The sequence below is a fragment of the Patagioenas fasciata genome, chromosome 13, assembly GCF_037038585.1.
Source record: "Patagioenas fasciata isolate bPatFas1 chromosome 13, bPatFas1.hap1, whole genome shotgun sequence".
Lineage (NCBI taxonomy): Eukaryota > Metazoa > Chordata > Aves > Columbiformes > Columbidae > Patagioenas > Patagioenas fasciata.
This window is the reverse complement of record NC_092532.1, coordinates 16,559,929-16,577,150: the sequence shown is the minus strand read 5'-3', so window position 1 is coordinate 16,577,150 and position 17,222 is coordinate 16,559,929.

Below are 17,222 nucleotides of genomic sequence, written 5' to 3'. Positions count from 1 at the left end.
CTGCATCTTTCCTGCCTGAATCACACAGCTAAATTCCTTCTAATATGACAAGGCCTTAAGGATTTATAGACATTTCTGAAACTGTAACAAATGGCTGTTCTTGTTAGGGCTCCAGCTACAACCCCCACTGGAAAAATGTTACGAGATACACACTATCAAAGTGATCCCCAGCTATTGATGCAGAAATGAAGAAAAGCCATTTTTAGCTAAAATCAAAATGGACAAAATGAGTAGTAGAGTGAGGGAATTGGTATTTATCATGAAGAAAATTAATTAAGAACCCATAACAGTGTTTAAAAGTTGTGAAGGTCTGGGAATCTTTAATACTGCAGCTAAGAATCCCTATTTGTTCATTAAAAAGAAAAAAATATATGGGACCACCTTTTAAGCAATATCCATCTTTTTTCTCCAGAAATCAGGTCATATGGAATCATAACATAAACTTTATAAACCAAAACAATTTAGTATCCCAAGTTCACTTTTTTTTTTTAAATATAACAGGCTGAACTATTATGTTCAATATATGTGAGAAGCATTGATGGGCTTCCATTTATAAGGAAGATACGTGATGGGAACACAGTAATAGAGTCGATATTTAGATGCTCTAATGAAGGATGACAGAAATTTCTCCCAGTTAGGAAACTAATAACTTACTTTTGTCTGTGAAATATTAAGGAAAAGAGAGGACTGTTTTCCCTTTGTCTTTTTTTTTTTTTGTACGTTTTCACTGAAAAAAAGATACTCCTACAAATTACATAAAAATTACATCTGTTTTTAGCAACAGTTTCCTGCTGTTTCCTAAAGTCAAGAGATTAGTAAAATGTGAAAAGCTTGAAAACCTACTCTGACATGGACATGTTCAGAATTTTAAAATATTTGGCATCTGAGGGATAATTGGTATGAGTAACAAACAGAGGTTTGGGGTTTTTCAAGATACCAAAAGCTCTGTTTAGTGAGACTCAGTTGAGAGAAACATGCAGGAACTCTCCAGAGGCACCCACTGAGGACAGTTACTACAAGCATCTTCATAAAAAAAGCTGGTGTTTGACATCAGGATGAAACATCAAATAGAGCAAAACTCCACATCCACACCACGATGGCCTTCACTGTTGCTGTTATATTTCCTTTTGCACCCAATGTGCTGCCAATGCTCTTCCCTTTCAGTTCCAGTTTTTATATCATAGGAGTGGCAATAAGCTTACTTAAGGCTAAGCTTAACTTAAGGTTAAAAAGAATATATCCATGTGCCAATTACAATGGACACATGCTGTGAAATCTCATACTTCCAGCTTAATAAAGCTGGCCTCCAGAAATCTCAAAATAATTTCCTTTCTCTAACTCCGTTCCCAATTAACAAAGTGAAATTTAAGAGTTCAATAGTCTTATTGTCTTTTCTCACTTAAAACCAAGAGCAGCCAGGTTGTGAGCCAAAGTTACTGACACTGCCAAAGGATTTGAGAGAATATGCAAAACCAAGACTGCTGGACACCTGCTCCCTGCCTCTGTTTCTTTTCTGTTTCTTTACCTCCACATCTGTCCAACTCTGTTGTTCAACCGAATGGATTCTTCTTCTACCTTTTCTCTGAAACAGTTTTTCTCCCCATGCTATTTTTCAACATTTTTAATACATATTCTTTTTAATGGAAATTTTTATCAAAATTAAGATAACCATGTGAAAAGGGATGTGCCAAGTCATGAATGTTCAGGAGTGACATAAAACCACTGTTAACCTTTATTTTAATCCATAAAACCTTGGGCGGGGGAACTAGTAAATCTTCATGAGAGTAACTTCAAAATGGCAACTTCAGAATCAGTTTTCTCTTCCTGCACAACTCTGAACCAGAGTAAAATCAGTACTGACAAACACATTTACTTTACACAGCGCCATTTAATAAACATTTTTACTAATGTGTCCCCAGTGATGCCGTTGTGTTAGAACAAATGAGTAAAAAGCTTAGTGCGCACACACAATTCTCAGCGCAGTGTAAGAAAACTGAACCTCCTGCATTTCTGGTAATTTTATGCATGACTTATGATTAGTCATTGATAAAGAAGAAAAAAGTAAAGTTCTTATACAGTTTGTTAAAAAGTGTATCTTAGTCAAAATATATGTTTTGTGAATGCAAAAATGAATGGTAAAACAACAGGAAAAATAGACTAAAGTGGCAGTAGCAAGCTGAAGTAGACATGTCTTGTCAGAAGGGGGATCTTTACTACAAATTCAATAAAGTCACAAGTATCATCTTCTTTGTGCGATGAGGAAGCCACTCCACTTATTCGAGTTTTACGGACTAAAAAATTAATTTAAAGAAGATAACATTTTTGGCTACATCAAAGGGGAAAAATATGGTTCTCTGGATAACAGACTTACTTAAGTGAGATATTATGTACAGCACTCAGAGTCATTTGATAATATTTTAATGATTTTCCAGTTAACAGCTCTTTTAAAGAGTTTTAGAAAGAAAAAAGCATTTATGTGCGGTAACAGATGCTATCAAAGGCTGAAGTCATTTTTACCTAGTAAAATAACACAGATGTTATATAAACAGCTCGGAATACAATAACAATGTAGCAATAATCAGAGTACCCTCCCTATGCTGAAAAGGAGTTAGTTTAGTTAGGTTGGGCAATATATTTCTTTCCCTATCACAATTTTAAAATTAAAGATGACTGAACTACAGTGATTCACTCTGATCCTCAGAGACTTTGTAATGATTGTAATAAAGATAACAGGGTATAGTTAGCTGAAACTACTAAAACGTGAGTTTTTAATAGATAAATATTTAGTTAAGCAAGACAAATATTAGTTGCTACTGTTTCTATTGTACGTTCTTACGCTGGTTATTTTGTCAACAGGACTGAATAAAAGCACTTCGCACATGTAATGGAAGGAAATTACAAACTTGACTAAAATAAATCACATCTTTAACATAACATTTCTTTCAGCTGAGGCTCTCGCTGATACATTTGACAGCTCTGTAAGCCTTCATCCTGACATACTGTTATTTGGAACAGTTTGTAACATTCCCATTTTGCCTGTGAAAGGACATTTTAATTGAAAAATCATTTGCCCATAAAATTATCATCATCAATTTACATTCTACAAAGGGACTGCATTATGACCATAAAACAATTTGTAAGTGGATCCATTCTACCCACTAAATCACTTTACATTATTCTGTGAACAGAATGATTAAAGCAGGTTAGCATTTTGTTGGCAAAGTAATTATGTTGTTACGCATTTCAGCCGCACAGATACTTATAATAGCTAGTCCATTTATCTTGGTGACAGAACATCTATACCAAACGGACAGAATACATTTTATTTACTTGATGGAAGTCATTTAATTCACAAAATATTTTTATACTTAGTTTTTGTCATCAGAATAGCTTTAGCTATTTATTTATTTTTTAGCTTTCCTGTAGAAAAAATATATAATCTTGCCTATAAATAGTGATCAAAATTTGTGAGTTTTAAGAAAAAGTGAAAATAAAATATCTAGTAGAAATAGGTCAACTACACAGAACTTACATGTTCAGATCAGGGAAAATCTGCGCAGTATGAACTGGTGTAAGAGGTGAAAAAACATTCAAATCTCTTCCAAACTACATTAAGAGTTTGTATCACAGATGCAAACAAAGGCCACACCATACATTTGTTGACAAATATATTTTAAAGTATTACTGCCAAGAAAAATGAAGTCACAAACAGGTGATGCCAAACAATCTCTATGAACATCTTTTCAAGACAAAGTTATCTATGTTGGGTACTTACCTTATTTTATTGCTTGATTTATAGTTTTATTTATTGATTAGATAATAAACTTACACATAGCTCTGTAGCAATTTTGCATGTCCTTCTTAATAATTAAAAGAAGCATGAAAAACTAAAGATTATGGAAGTAGTTAAACAGCTGTAACATTATGATTGTTTCATAATACAATAAAACATTTCATTCTTTACAGATATCAACTATTAGTCTGCCATACATATCAATAGTCTCTAAGATTTCATTTACAGTTTACCTGATTATTAAGAACGCATTCTGTACAGTTGATCTAGTTCACTGCTTTGCAATGCACTAAGTTGATTTCTAAAACAAGTTCTTCTACTGTATAATTGAAAGGACAAAGTAAATCAAAAGAATATAATTTCTTCAGATATTGTTTCTTGGAAAAATATAAGAAAAAATACAATTCAACACAATTTATCACGGTTAATTCAGACATTTTAAGCACCTTTACTACCATATAGTGAAAGTGTTAAGTGAGCACTATGTATCCACATATATTTCACATTTTAGGCTTGTGTGTAATTTCCCGGTGCAGTTTTCTTATTCAAAATTCTGCCTTTGCCTTTTCCTTTGAATTTTGGGTGCAAATAGAGCTAAAAATGGAAAATAAAGAATACAAGATTATATAATTCATAGCTCTCACAAAATAATGACCTGGTCCTGCAATCATTACACAAGTCCTTCCATGCATAAGTTGTCCCACTGAGTTCAACTTATCACAAGACTTAAATATACATAGTACAGAGGATTGTGTATTTAACCTCTATTTCACTTAACAAAGACTTTCTGACACAATTAGATTTCAGCAGGTGGTTAAGCTAATAGTGAATTTTCCCATTATTTCAAATATAATATCCACACATTGATAACTTCAAAGGCCTATTTAAGTGACATGGTTGGTCAGGTTCATGAAGAAGCACAGGTCTTATTGTTATTTTTCTTTTCTTCTTCACAGAAAAGTTACAAGTATTAAACAGAATAGCAGCTCCCAGGGACCACTTAAAATCACAGCTGACACAAATACCAAAACTAAATAGACACAGAAGCTGAATCATTCTCTCCAGTACAGAATTTACCTCTCCTAAGGCAAACTAAAGTTCACCACTATTAACACACAGGAAAGAAACATGTCTGAATTGCATCTTGCTCCTTTATAAAGACAGGGTGTATCCATTTTCTTTTCCAATTTTTATCCAATAACATTAAAAATGCTTAATCCCTCTGAAAATACTGAAGTTAGTAATTTTTTATTCTACATGAAAACTTTACAGTATATCAACATTTCTAAAACTACATCCTTTCTTGTCAAAATTGCACCTGTTTGACAGCTACATTGCAGATAACATATGAAAAAAAACATCCATATTGCTTCCCAATGGACAAGCACAAAAGAATCCATCTCTAAATGCTTCACTTCAGTGAAGGAGAGACATAACTATGACTATGGAGATTCAAAAAAAGTTGACTCTTACATGGGAACCTTTCCATTATTCAACCAAACTTTTCATAAAAGGTTTTATTGTTTGGGTGGTTTTGTTTGTTTCTTTGGGTTTGGTTGGTTGGGGTTATTTTGTTTTGCGGGATTTTGTTTGTTTGGCCAGTTGGGGTTCTTTTGTGGGTGTTTCATTTTTTGTTTGTTTTTTGAAGCAACTGATAGGTTTAGAAGAACCAGTAGGTGGGCATAATAACATATTTTTATTTGACGCTTAACTCTTATTTTATCAGAAGAAATTGTGCTTGTAGCAATACCATTCCTGTTAAAAGAACTCACAAACTGGTTTCATTCCCCAACTGCACAGTTTTATAAACTGACAGCAGCATTACTGCTCTCCAAACACACTCCATTCTCATTAAATGACTAATCTAAAACCAATCAACCAAAACACATTGAGTAACTGCACAGAATACGAATGTTTTTCTCCCAAAGTGGAACTCAAATTAAAGTAAATCACAGTTATAGCTCAGTTCTGAGTGACCACCCTTCAATTTACTACAGAAAATAACAGATGGAAAAAATCAAGTATTTTGCTTAGTAGCATCATCAATCAATTACCCAGGTAAGTGATTAATATACTTATGAATTTCAACAAAGACATTACGTAGGCAATAATCCATAGGCAGTTAAGAAATTTCCAACGCTACTGAAATAAACAGACTTTGTTTAAAAAATTACAATATTGAATAAATAAAATTGTTTCTGCTTAGGGGGCTATCATCTGAAGTCAAATTTTATGTTTGCCTAATTTTTAATATAGTATGTATCCGCACATAAATGGAGTAATAATCCTTAGAAACTGGTTGAACACAAAACATATATTATCTTGAACACCAAATTTGACCAGACAATCATTATTTTAAGTATTGTATCTACTTGCTGTATTCCTTGACACGTATTTGAACTATTCGTTCCTTAGACCAAATATAATACATCGACCTAGGATGTTCATTAAAGTGTGCATAAATCACACCTACTCGCAAGTTCCAGCAAACCTCCAGTTTAAAACAAGTAGTTCATACACATTAATTTCCTTTGTGTGGCTGATATTTGCAGGTTACATGGCAAATTCAGAGACAGCGCAAGCAGTGACAGGGGTGGTGGTGTACAGCTTTGACAAAAAAGGTCCTGGTAATTGGAAGAAAAAGACAACGTCTACTGTTCCCTTACTGTCTCCATCACACACCAGACTGTAGAGAAGAAGGGATGAGTTAAAACAATCTTAACTGCCACTCTCCCCGGTCACCATTGACTGATTCTTTCCATTATAAAGTGTGTCCTTCTGCTCCCTGACATTTTTCCCATAAGTTAAACTGGTAAATCAGCTGAAAGATATAGTATACAATACCTTGTAATATATAAAGTATGTATATATCTATACACACTATATATATACTAAAGTATACTTGTATATAAACTATACTTGTGCATTCCTTCGTACACAAGTACAAAGCCACATAAACTGAGAAAATGAATTGATTTATAGTCTGCTGGCGATCTAAACATGAAGCATAATCTGAGGGCTGGGGAGGAAGGTGGTGGAAGTTGCTGTTTTGCTTTCAAATCAGCAGAACACGTTGATCTTGTCTGCAGCACGTACAGATTCTTCTAGTTCCATTGCTCTCAGTTCCTCCTGCCAGTGCACTGCTACATCCATCCTCTAGCTGTTCAAGGAAACTCAAATCATGAGAACATCCAGCAACTGAAAGTTAAGACATCAGAAAAACAGAATCAGAGACTGTCTAAGAACTAGAGAAAGGAAAAAGGAATATTTTCATGTAGATGCTCAAAGACCATGCTAAATCACACTCTTTACAAAAATTATTTGGAGCTTATTCATTTAATCAGGTATTTAATTACTAATACAACAAGCAGTGTTAGAGCTATGAAAAGCACAAATCTGCTTGGAGGCCTTAAAGGGTAAATATAATTATATAGTGCAATTAAACCTAGCACAGATCTTTTCAGCTAGTGCTTGAGAGCACTCAGATACGCTTTTGGAGAAGCATAAACAATGCAAAAACCTATAATTGCAATGTCAGTCATGGTGTCCATGCAGAATACCAAGTACAAAATCATATCTTACTTGATTTATCTCCATGGGTCTTTGGCAAAATAAAAAAACTACAATGTCAACAGCAGAAGCACAGTGTCCTCTGCTGGGGACACTGACTTAGATTTCTCACCTGAACATAAGTGGGGAGAAACCCATGACTCTCTTAACCAAAATCGATCTAGTCCAATCAATCATTGTTGCAAAAGTCTCATTTTTCACAACACACATAAAAATAGCAGGAGACAGAAAACCATCCTGGAGATATTCCTTCAGTGACTTCTAACAATTCCAGCTTGATTAATAGCTCAATAGCCATTATTACATAATTCACCATAAGTGAACTTAAAATACTTTACTTTTTCATGCATACTGTCATTATTGAAAATGACCAATTGAACCATTTGTCAACGCTGAGTAAAAGGACTCTGAGCACAAATGTTCTTCATCTTTTTTTTTTTTATAAGATCAGACTTCAGCTACAAAATATGTCATCTGTAATTTAGAATAGAACAAGGACTGCAGCATAAGTCAATACCTTTCTTCGATTAGTGGACGTGATCAACTCAACTATATACCTGAAGCAGCTGCAGCTTTCTCTCCTAGGAAAATAAATAATATCTCTCGTTCTAAACTGAATTAGAAAGAAAAACCCCACACCTACCCTGCGTGAATTCTCTGTCATAGCAACAGTCAACAGTGCAAGGGTGTAAACTTGTAAACTTAACTGAACGAAATAGGACGTAACTATCAGAAGCATGTCTCCAATTTGAACAGCATTTATATTTGGATGTTCAATATAGCATTTGAGGGGAAAAACAAAGAACAAATGCATGGTATAATAAAATAATAAAGCAAATAACAGAAGCATCAACCACTAACCACAACCAATAATAAACAATAGCTTTTATATAAAAATGAATCCATGGGTCACATCCCTTATACATTGCTGCTACATTTTAAGACAAGATCAGTAAGAATGAACTCTTTTTCAGACAGCAAATACCTTATTTGAACAGAAATATTCCTTTACATTTAAGGCAGCTGAAAGAGTTAAATTTTTTGCCTAGTTAACCAACATAACACTAAAGTAACCACGCAGCAGTGAAATAATGAAGTTAAATTAACTGTCTTAACGTACATAATGTATTGCTGTGTAGCAAATGTTCACCATTGTTTTAGGGCAAACATCTTAGTTTTAGTTAAAAGCCCTGACATGCACTGATAATAAAAACTAAGTACATACCCAGAGGGGAAATGAATCTCCTTGCTAAAAAAGAATAGGGACAGGAGAGAACACAGCTTGTATCGATCTGAAACCCTGCAGAACTTCGCATGGCCACCAGCGAGGTAAAAGCAGGCAAAACAAATCATCTTATTGTGTATGAGTTCTACCCCTAAAAATGCCCATCTGCCATTTATTTAAAACAGGCAAGAACCATCCCTCTTCAAGACACGCTGTCAATGGTTAAAATCTCCAATTACAGTGAAAAATCATACAAAGCTTTCATTCTAATATTGAATGACCGATGGGTGATGGAAAGAGCCCTAAAATGTGTTAATTTGGCAAATTCATCTCCCTGGCAAAAATACATTCTACTCCAGCTCTTCCATTCCATAAAATCTTGCAAGTATCTTCTGTTTTGGAGTTTTATTAAAAGGCTTGCAGCAACTATAACCCAGGTTGCTGCTTTTAGTTAAATCAGTAAGCCAGTATCTTTTTAAAACCATCCTCATTTTTTAACTGTATGTGACCAGCAACTGAAAGACCAAAAATTGTCCATAGTAGTATGATTTGGAATTGCTGACCATTAAACCAGTGTGGTGTTATCCATTTGTTTAATTCACATGGACATAATTTACAATGCTCCTTGAAAAAGATTCTGATTTAGTCCCAGGCTTGTGGCACAGTGAGAGCTTACTGATGTGGATTTTTTCACATTAGAAACTATTAACTGTCTTGAATCTGTTCTTTTAATGCATATATGATTTTCATGCACAGGTTCCTTTCATGCATCATTTCCAATGAATTCTTCTGGGCATTATGCATAGTTCAGCAGCAAATGAAGGGAAGACTCTGCTGGCATATCAAGGAGAAAATTCTAAGGCAGGTACTCATACACATCAGAAGTCCAGCCTGCTCCTAACAAAACAAAATTGCTAATCATACCACTGGAAAAAAAATGGCCCTATCGTACCTTTCTGCCTTCAACAGTATGGAGGTGTAAATGTTTTAAATATACTGTAGTTCTGAAAGAGTACTTCATCACCATTAGATGCAAGATTCAAGAAATCATATCTCCTTTATTCCGAGAGTACATTAACTTTTCTAACCCTCAAAACATGTCCTATGTCTGCCTTCACTCATGCCCATGTCTACGTCATCCAAAATTATATTAAAAATAAAGCACTTTCGATCAGAGTAGGTACCTGAGGAAGTAGAGAAAGACATGGACATTTTCTTAGCTTCTGCCTGCAAGAGGGAGCTGCAGCAAAGGAAAAAGGGGGCTCAGGCTATAATACTCAGAATATAATTTCAAGAGCTGTATCAGTTCTTACATGCTTACAGATCCAAAGTTCCCTGACACAACCACGTACAACTTCAGTAAATAGCACCAGACCATATTGACTATAGACACTAGATACTATACAGTAGATATGTTTCAACAGACATATTTCTTGTATTTAAATATTCAAATAAACACTTTATCTATAGGTTTGCGTGGAAACATAGAAAGGTCAGAGAGAAAAAAAAACAAAGCTATTCATAAGGTTATTATAAAAACCAAAACAAAAAAACAACCCCACTTTTATGAAAAAATATCCTATCTAGATAGAAGCCATTGTTGTATCTGTTCTGCTGCATGTAGGCCTTTTTAAGGCACTCCGCTGTAAAATGTTACTGGAGAATCCACTCCTATCAATTCATGGCGATCGTATTTGTACATATATATAATACACACAGTGAAGCACATCTTAACTAGATCCTAATAACATTTCACTTGCCTCCTGATCTCTTTTAAAAACCAAGTGCCTCGCACACTTTTCCTCTTTTGTCTTGCACAGGACCTTTATACCCATCTCTGCTATCACTCATCAGACACACTCCCAGGGACGTAGAGCAGCAGAATAACGTAATGCCTTTGATCTATGTGGTGTTCCTCTAGCAGTGCTCAGCTCACTAAAAATCTCATTGAAATATATCATTGCATCTCCCATGTCAGATTATCTTAGGCCAAAGTCTAGAACTATCAGTTAGTCCATCAATATATCCATTTTCTGGAATAAGAAGTGGAGAAGGGGGAGAACGAGACTTTGTGTTGCGTGGGTGATAGAGAGCATTGTTCTTTCAGCTTGAACAGATTCCACATAAGTTTTATGTTTCCACGTCTCTAATAGAGTGCCATTACTCCTGTCTGCTGGTAAAAATAAGGAAAAGCTACCACAATCATTTAGTCAAGTTCAGAGCACTGCCAGGGTGATCCTCTAAAGCTGCTTTCTGAAGTTGGAAATAAATTATTTTTCCTCTTTGTTTGCTATGCCAAGAAAAGATAACATGGCACATTCAGTTAACATTTGTCCCTGAAGCACATTATCCCTCCAGGAGAAATACATGGGAGTAGCACAGACACAGTGTTTCAAATTAATCAGGAATAGGATTAATCGTGCAAGAAATAGAAGTTAAAATGTAATATTTAAAAATAGACCAGTAGCAAAGTATAATTAAAATATTCTTCCTAGATACCATTTCTGTTGCTATCTTGAGTTTTATTTCATCAGTTACCTTCCTCTGTTTTTTAATTTCTCAGCCATAATGTGTTACAGGACAAATCAGCCATTTATTAAAGTCTAGTTAGAAATGCTGGAGTCTCTTCCCTGTTACCTCATTTTTTAGCAAAATGCAACAACTTCAAAGGGATTTTGATCTGTACGTATGACCTGAATGACTTCAGAGGAGCATGGGGGGACAGGTCGTGAAGTGAATTGTTGTTCCAGAATTTCTTTGCATCCCAGAATGAATAGTACTTAGTCTATGCATATTTTCCAGAAACTTCTGAACAACTTTTTAAGCTGCTTTAAAAACATCGAACAAACACTGTTGGTTCATTCATGTAAAAATTATATTGGGTATCATCTTGTTTTGCATCATTGCCTTTTTCTATTTACCTCTATTTAGATCTGATTTCAGTAATCACTACCTCCACCCCTTCCTTTAGATTTCAGTTCCTTGATTTTTCTCGACACTTGGCCATGGAATTCATATCTAAATCTTCTCAGAGTCTGTTGGGGAAGAAGAAATCCAGAGTAAACCAAATTCCAAACAGTAAAACAAAACCCTTCCTTCCCTTTCCTCACACAGAAAGAAATTAATCTGTAAAAGGTTTAATACATTTTGTTTCTAATATCTGCGCATTTCTAGAACTAATTACTGCTCACAGATGCATTGTAATTGCATTGTTCAGACTTATTAATGATGTCATGATTAATTACAATGCTTAATAGGCCATCTCAGGTAGAATTCCAAGAATACACCCACAAAATTACATTTAATGTGTGAAGAGGGAAATGTTAATGAAGAGGTGAAAACAAACCATGTATCAAAAATCAAGAATGAAGACAGGTGATTCAAAAATAAAATAAGTATCTGAAGAGAGAACAGATGTTGCCAACCAACTCCTGCCTCATGCAGCAAAGCTGCGCTTTCATCAGCAGCCTCAGCCCTTCTCTTTATCATAAGCTTATTCAGATGAAGAACTGGATTTGTGGGTTTTGTACCTTTTTTAGATAATCCAGTCATCATTCAGATGGTCAAAACTGCCTGCCTAGCCCAAACTGATCCACTTGGATCCACTTTTAAAGACTATAGAGAACATTTTTTTACATCATGAACCCCAGGAAGTTCTGTGGAAGGTGTCTCAAATCAGCACACGTACACACTGGCACCAGAGCAGCCCTCTTTCAGAAACTTAGGGGAGAAGCCCAACTTAAAACTTGAGTATTCCCTCATTTAGAAGATGGACTTCAGTATTTCCAACTGCTCAGTGAGATTATTGCTTGTTGCCTTTTGTCCCCCTCTCTGTTTGTCTTTAGCCCAAGATTAAGTAAGCCAGGCAAAAAAAGCATATTCGGAGAGCATGTGCCTTTCTGCATGTGGGCACATCTGTTCACCCGTGCTCCCGACAGCTCTGAATGTACCTGCCAATTTCAATGAAAGGTAACTGGATCAGCACCTCAAATATAGTTACATTCTTAGAAGTTTTATTAAAGACTGAAGTATGAACCCAACTTTTATTACATAGCAGAGAAAAGGTTATAACATCCCAACCACAGGAAGAACTTTAATCAGCGTTTGCTGATTTGCCTTTATAGATAAGAGAATCCAACCATGAATTGGAAACCAAGCCCTATTACTCCCACTGCTTTCATAATTAATTGCTTGTGAAAAAGTTAATAAGGTTTACTTTTTTAATGTAGCACAGACATGTCAGAACACTAAACATAGTCTAAGAAATGGCAATTTCCTTTTACAAACAATTCTGCTGATGATTTAGCTAGTTTTTTATTGTTAGCATACTTAAATTTCCTCTAATAGAAATGGTAAATTAGAAACTATTCATGTCCGATCATTAAAAAACCCAACATAGTTCAAAATTAATCACTAAGCCTTTGGATAACTAATAGAAAAAATCAAAGCTCAAATAATACACGGGACTTTAATGAGACAACTGAGACCATCAAGGAAAAAACAGTCAAAACAGCCAAGATAGTAATCTTTCCCTCTATTTTACTAAATTTTTAATTGGAAGCTGTTTTTCAATATTGAACATGTTATATCCAAACCATAAAAATATGTTTAATTTCAGTGAGGAAAGCTAAGGTTCCAGTCAAGACCATTTAAGACACCCAAAGGACAGAAAGTGACTTAACAAATGCAACAAACTATTTTAAAACAAAGTTTTGGGAAAACTCAGCCTTCTACGATTTCCAGTTTATGCACCAGAGATTGAAAAGGCCCATTAGTATGCAGTTTTATATATGCAGCCTTGATAATTTACCATTAATTTTATTTTTCGTTAATCATGAATTGCAAAAATCTTTCTGATTAAGAGAATCTCTTTGTACACCATCCAGTTTTTTACAATGAAGCGCTAAGACTGCACGGTGCTGTCCAATGATGCAGGACCTAGAACCACCAAACCATTCTTGCATGACAGCTCTCAATCTATAACTCAAATTATGTGTTCTCAGTGAATCATTCTTATGGTACCTGCAGCTAACTGAAAATGAAGCTGGTGAAAACAGACATTAAGTACAGCACAAAACAGTAGCACAGGCTGTCACAGGTTGTAATAAACTTGTAAAAACATGAGTTTTCAAAAACAGGCATAGTATCAATCCCTTAAGACAATATGTTAATTAAAGTAGACTCTAAAACACATGTGGAATATTCTATCAATAATACTTCCATTGTACTTCTGTATATACCATGATCTAGAAACTTTTTTAAACCTCATAAGGTCACTTGTAGCCACCTACAATTTTCCAAAGATGAGCTACACCGTACACAATTCTTTACTGCACAGGAGTAATAGTAGAAATGTTTAGTTGCTTTTCTTGTTGATACCATGGCATTTTGATGAATGCAAATTGCCTCATAGCTGAAGCTTATTGATATAAATGTTTGTTTATGACTTATTGCTCTTGTAATGGTTCATATTCAATTATATTTAATTCTCAGTTTTCATAAGTTTTCCGGGATTATAAAGGGATTAGTAGGAAATTCATTTAGACATTCTGAGCCTCTTTAATGAGAAGGAAAAAAAATACAAAAAGAATTGAAAAAATAGCAGCTTTTCTTTAATTCGCTAGTATTTAATATCTGCTAAAGATGGCCAGTTATAAACATAGCATGCCTGCTCTTCCTCACTTTGAGAGATTAATATAATACAAGGTAAAAACTGATGAAATTTTACATTATAATCTCTGTAGTTAGTGTTGGAAAAAGTTGCATTTTTTGCTTAGGAACCAAAATAGCTATTTATAAAACCTCAAATAGAAATTTTATGTTCTAAGGGTAAATCCACACTCAGGAATATATGACTAGGACACTGAAGATGACGATGTAGATCTTACAGTAGCATAAATTTTAATTAGCACTTTAATCAGTTCAGGACTACAAAGATACTTAGAGATTCCAGTTCCAAAAGATTCTCTCAGTAATAGTGGCATAAATCCAAACAATTTATTAGTTGCATGCAGTTAAATTGGATTCACGCCCATTTAACAAGCAAAAAATACACTCTGGTTTAGAAAAGAAATATCAAGGAGATTAATTTAAATGTATAGTCACACAACAAAGGACATCTTTTTTTTCAATCGGGGTTTGTGTGGCCAGTTCTTCTCTCCACTTGGTTCACAAATCCAGATAAAAACTCCCATTCAACTTTAAAATTGTCTCATTCAACTTCAAAATTGTCTCCAGGGTACATTTACTTTCTCACCTTCTGAAATACAAGACATTATTTAGCGGACAATTTCCAGAATTCACATATTCACCCCTATCTGTAAGCCAGATCACAATGCCCAGATATCTTCTAAGTTTTCCTTCAAAAAGTAAAAAAATCCTTGTAGTAAATTATACCTAGGCTGAAAACAGTTTAAATAATACTTTTATGTTGATATCGAAGGGTAGATGGCTATAGGAACAGCCACAACATAAATTAAGGCCTTTGAATAGGTACATTGTACTTTCAGAAGACTTTGTAATATAAGTATCTCTTGACTTTTTCATTGTTTGAATAAATGACTACAAGACAAGGGCTTTCAAGAGGTTGCTGATTAAAGTGCCCTTTATTGTTAAAAGCATAATTAAGTAATACTTGAATTTATAACTCTCTTCAGGGAGTCCACGCTCCTAAAGAAATTAGAAAATGACACAGCCAGAAAGTCATCTAGTTAATAATACTTTTTAATTATCACAGCTAGCCTGTGTGGCATTCACATTTGCAAGGTTTCGTTTTATTTAAAGAAATTAAAGTGCAGATCAAGCCACGAAACTCTGCTCTTATGCATTGTCCAAAGTCTATTAAACAAAATATAATTTTAAACCAGCATGTAGTTATAAATAGCCTGGTGTTTGGAATAGCCTGTCAGTCTGCTTCCAATCATATATGTTTAGCTAACAGCTCTCTAATTAGCACTCGCTTCTGACTACACAGCTCCTAAAAGGTTTACATTGGAAGGCACAAATTGCTGTCTAATTATGTTGGCTACATTATTTTGCATAAAACATAAATAAAATATTTGCCCATGCTATAAAAACAAAATGTTCTGTCATCACTGCATGACTATAAGATATATCATTGAGATTCTGAGCCTTAGAAAAAAAAGTGGTTAATTAAAACACTAAAAAGCAGGATAGCTACTTTACCACATGAAGTAAGATCACATTTACTAGGAGAGTGCATTACTTTTGAAATGTGTTTTACTTGGAAGAGCAAAGTAGAATGAAACACTCAACCAGGTTTGTTGTGCATTTTCTCTAATAATAGTCGACCTCTGCCTGTGAATTTTTCTCTCTTTAGAAAAAGAACATCAACCCAAAATAGCAGTTCCCATTGCCTCCAGGACCCTAAACTATTTTTTAATATAGCCTTTCATCTCAATACCTTAATCATTCAATTTTTCCCTCAGTTGACCTGTTTGGTGAGGTCTCCTCAACAGTACAAACCTATTTACCAACCTGCTATTTTCATGATCCTTCATGATATTAAAAATCTACTCCCTAAACACTTCCTTATCACTCAGAAAATTAGCTGTCACACATAATTCCATTAGCTTAGTTTGGCATTCAGAAAAAATGTGCATGTTATTAACAATGAAAGCAAACATATGGAGCAGGTGACCTTGCTTCTGCCAAAGAATGTACTTGGTACATTCCACATTTAATAGGAACGACCTTTACATAGAGTTAATTAGCCGACTCAACTACAGTGAGAAATAAAACATTTCCACCGATGGTAAATTTATTATGGAAAAAAATTCCCACACTTTTTTTTTCCTGTCTTCCAAAGGAGAGAGAAGTTAGGCAAGAACACAAGAAACAATGTGTTCCTACCATCCCCATCTTTTGCACAAAAAGCCACCACGTTACGTTTAGGAGTTGCAGAGGCCCACATGAACATCATCTTTGATGTTCAAATCCTAAAACATCCTACGACCAACTTGTCACACCAAGGTTTCTCCAGTACAAGGGCTTTTCAGCTCTTCAGAAGGCAACCAGAGTGCGAAGTCCCATGACTTACCTTATACCAGATAAATACAGCAGTTCCCTTTCATTGTTTTTATTTCTGAATTATTCTGTTTGTTTATTATTATTATCCTAGCCAAGAAGTAAGAAAAGAATTGGAGAATGTAAGTCCGTGATCAGAAATGCCTTCTGCTCAGAGATATTTCCTATCAGAAAATCTTCCAGTTCCAAATTCAGAAAAAAAGGATTATTTTTACCTACTTGCCCTTTGCCCCTTATCAGTCCAAGGCAATGATGGAAGGGGAAAAAAACAAACCCACACCCAACACACCACCACACCAAAACTCATCCACTCCCACAAAAAAACACCCACATCTTTACAAAGCCACAAATTTTTAAAATAATCTTGCCATAGCCATTTTACAGAACCTCAAATTCCATGAGCAAAGCAGGGTGATACAAAAATAGAACACAGAAATTCATCTCAGACCTATTGATCTGGGGAAACTTCCAGTCACCAAAGGAAAAGGAAAAAAATGCATTACTTCATTAAGCATTTCTTAATTACTTTGTGCATGTCACAGAAATCCCATTAGTTGTCTCATGCCTCGTCTGAAACTCAAAATGCCC